Genomic DNA, 3,111 nt, shown 5'->3' with positions numbered 1-3,111 from the left:
AATCGACGTTTTGTTTTTTATAATGTTAAAGCTCCCTCTGTTGAAATTTGTTAAGTCTGATAGATTGCCAGATTATTAGGTAAGAAGGCAGATAGTTAAAAAATTATCCTGTATACCAAAGTTCTTCAGTTTAGACTAGATAGTATGGTGAAATGTTTAATAGTATCAAAAGCTTTGGACAAACTAATGATAGTAAAACATCTCAGTAATATTGTTGGCACTGTAAATTCGGTTGTTGAATTGAACTGAATAGTCAGTACCTACGTCATGAAGAATTTTTAAATGCATTAACAATATCCGTAGTTATTAACAACAAGTAAACTAGCAATAGTAGAGCGATATTTTACAAAAACAAGCTGTTGATTGGTAATGCGACATATATGCGAATCAGAAATAAAAATGTAAATAGACTACTAGGAAATGAGATAGGACGATAGTTTTTAAAATCCAGTTTACCATCCTTTTTAAATATTGGAAGAGCACAAATAAGTTTCCATCGATTTAAAAACGAAATTAATTACAATGATCTATTGAAGAGTAAGAATGTGCGATTGCAGAACTGACCAGCATTTATAAATGAAAATTTGGGGAATGGGGTCTAGACCAGACTAGAATTAACATTGTCTTTAAATTAATAAATTTACTCCTTAAGACATACAACTTATACTTTTTTCCGGATTAATTCACTAATTAATCCAATATTTGAAACACTATTAGGGAAAAATTAAGAATTACAGATTAGTGATTTACGAAGTGGAGACCTAATTCCGTAATACAGTTTATTTGATTTTTTTCTTTGTTAGGTATATAGTTATACGTTGCAAGCAAACTTCAGAATTTCTCTTATAATTTACATTCCAATAATTATTACAACTGTAGGTATTGTCATGTCACCAGTAAATAACAATTCATTAACCAAACCTATTGTTTTAATGGAAAATACGGATTTGAAAATGCTTTCTAATTAACCAAGTGAACAATTTAAAATTAAAGCAGTGAGAAATATACTAATGCAAAAGTCACATACAAGAATTTGTCTAATATTTTGTTATACTTTGCAGTGTTATTTTCTTATTTTTATTTAGAATTGGACTGTTTATACATTAACCATCTAGATGGCTGCAATAATCTATAAGGTAGTTTAAAGTAATCATTTCGTATGTACATTTATGTATATTTTCTTCTATACTAAAACAATTACTCTTAGTGCGTTATCCGTTTAATGTTTTTTCTGTCAACTAGTAACAATTAAATTGTTTTAAAAAAATTAGCAACCCGTTTAAAATTGTACCAATTTTGTAAATGTATATTTTACATAAGTCATAAATTGGTTTATCACACTCATTAGATTTTTATGTGGCTACAAGCGCAGTTCTTTAATAGCATAGTACTACCATAAAACTTTACATAAAGCAGTTATAAATTATACTTTGTAGTTTAATTGGTTAAAACAAATATTCCAACGCGTTTTCCTGTAAGCGATTTAACTCTTTAATTATACCACCTTTAATTTAAAACGTTAAAAATTATTACATTTGCAATTTTCTAGAGAGAATGTGAAAATGTACTGAACGAATCAAAAGATACTAAATGTTTAACAAAATATTCTTTTTTTGTTTTTTAATTTGTTCTTTTATACCTCAAATTAATGAAGAAGAATTGTTGCTGTTTTCACGTCCTCGCCGGGAATCGAAGCCAGCTCCCTGGCTTTACGCACCACTGCTCTTCTAATAACCTGCACTAATTTGAGGTTATATGTAGTGGTAAAAAATAACTCAAAAATTGAATCATTTTAATGTATTGAAATTAACCCTAAAAAATTCTTCTAAATGCAAAATTGTTATTATTATGAAATATTAATTAAACATTGCCTTTTCGAAAATACTACAAATGGCGCAGTAAACGCCATCTGTAGCACGATGCTACATTTTAGGACTACGTATACAGACCACTTCGAATTATTTTATTAATTAAACATGTTTAATCATAGTATATTCAGTATACATAGTTACATTAGTTCGACGGATCGTTAACCGTGTAGNAAATTATAAACGAGTAATATTTTATATTTTTTAAATTTGTGTCAGTTATAGTCCCCAATTGAAGTACTTGCTTTCCCATTAAAGCATTTAATGTTTTAAAGTCGGCGAATGTAACCCCTTTTAATGCGTGACTAAAAAACAGCAAGTTCAGAATCTCACATCCTTTGCAGTTGTTCTCGCTGTCCGTAAATAATTTTGCTAACTTCCGGTAAAATACTAAATTGCATATGTAATGGTGTTCTGTTTTCTGTTTTGTTGTTTTGAAAGAAAATGCACAAGGGCCAAAATAAGCACTAGTAAATTGACGATGCCTTGATAATAAATATGGATCAACTTCCACTAGCGATTTATAATACTCCTCAAAATAATCAGAACCATTTCTGATACAATCGAACATTACATTTATATCGTCGGTCATATCTTTATCTATTTTTGAGTCGTATGTAATCCAATTCATTTGAAACTCTCTAATGTCAGAAGTGTTTATTACTTGCCACAGTTCTTCAGCAGTTTCTGGTAGAGCTTCTTCTTCAATTATTATTTCGTTACTACCGTTTGACGACGATATCGATTCTATTGATTTTGTATGTAATCCTCTCTCCACAGCCCTAATAATTGTAGAATATTTACATATTTTTCTTTTGATTGTATTCCCCATCACCTGATAATTTTTTAAAATTTCTTCTTTCTGTGAAAGTTTGACAAATTAAATCGTTAACGATTTTTTATACAAAAAAAAAATGACAGAGACAGGTGAACATTTAAAAAATGAAAGGGAATAAAGAATTGTAACACCTTCATATTTCTTCTCCTAATATTTATCAACAGGACTAAATCAAGCAATTTTCAGTGGAGTAAAACGTTTTATTTATTACCTAATCAAAATTAAAAAAATGATGGTAAAAGTAGAGTTTACACATCCTCCATGAAGTATGCTTCGAATAATACAACATTGCCAACATAACCAAGTGAGTGAGAGACATATATCTAAGTAATACAATAGGACAACCAACTGTCACGTTGACTATCAAACAAAGAGAAAGGCATGACCACGAAACATATTTTGTTC

This window comes from Agrilus planipennis, unplaced genomic scaffold (assembly GCF_000699045.2).
Source record: "Agrilus planipennis isolate EAB-ADULT unplaced genomic scaffold, Apla_2.0 scaffold313, whole genome shotgun sequence".
In the NCBI taxonomy this organism is placed as follows: Eukaryota; Metazoa; Arthropoda; class Insecta; order Coleoptera; family Buprestidae; genus Agrilus; species Agrilus planipennis.
The sequence above is the reverse complement of the archived record's forward strand: the minus strand, read 5'-3'. Positions refer to the sequence as shown.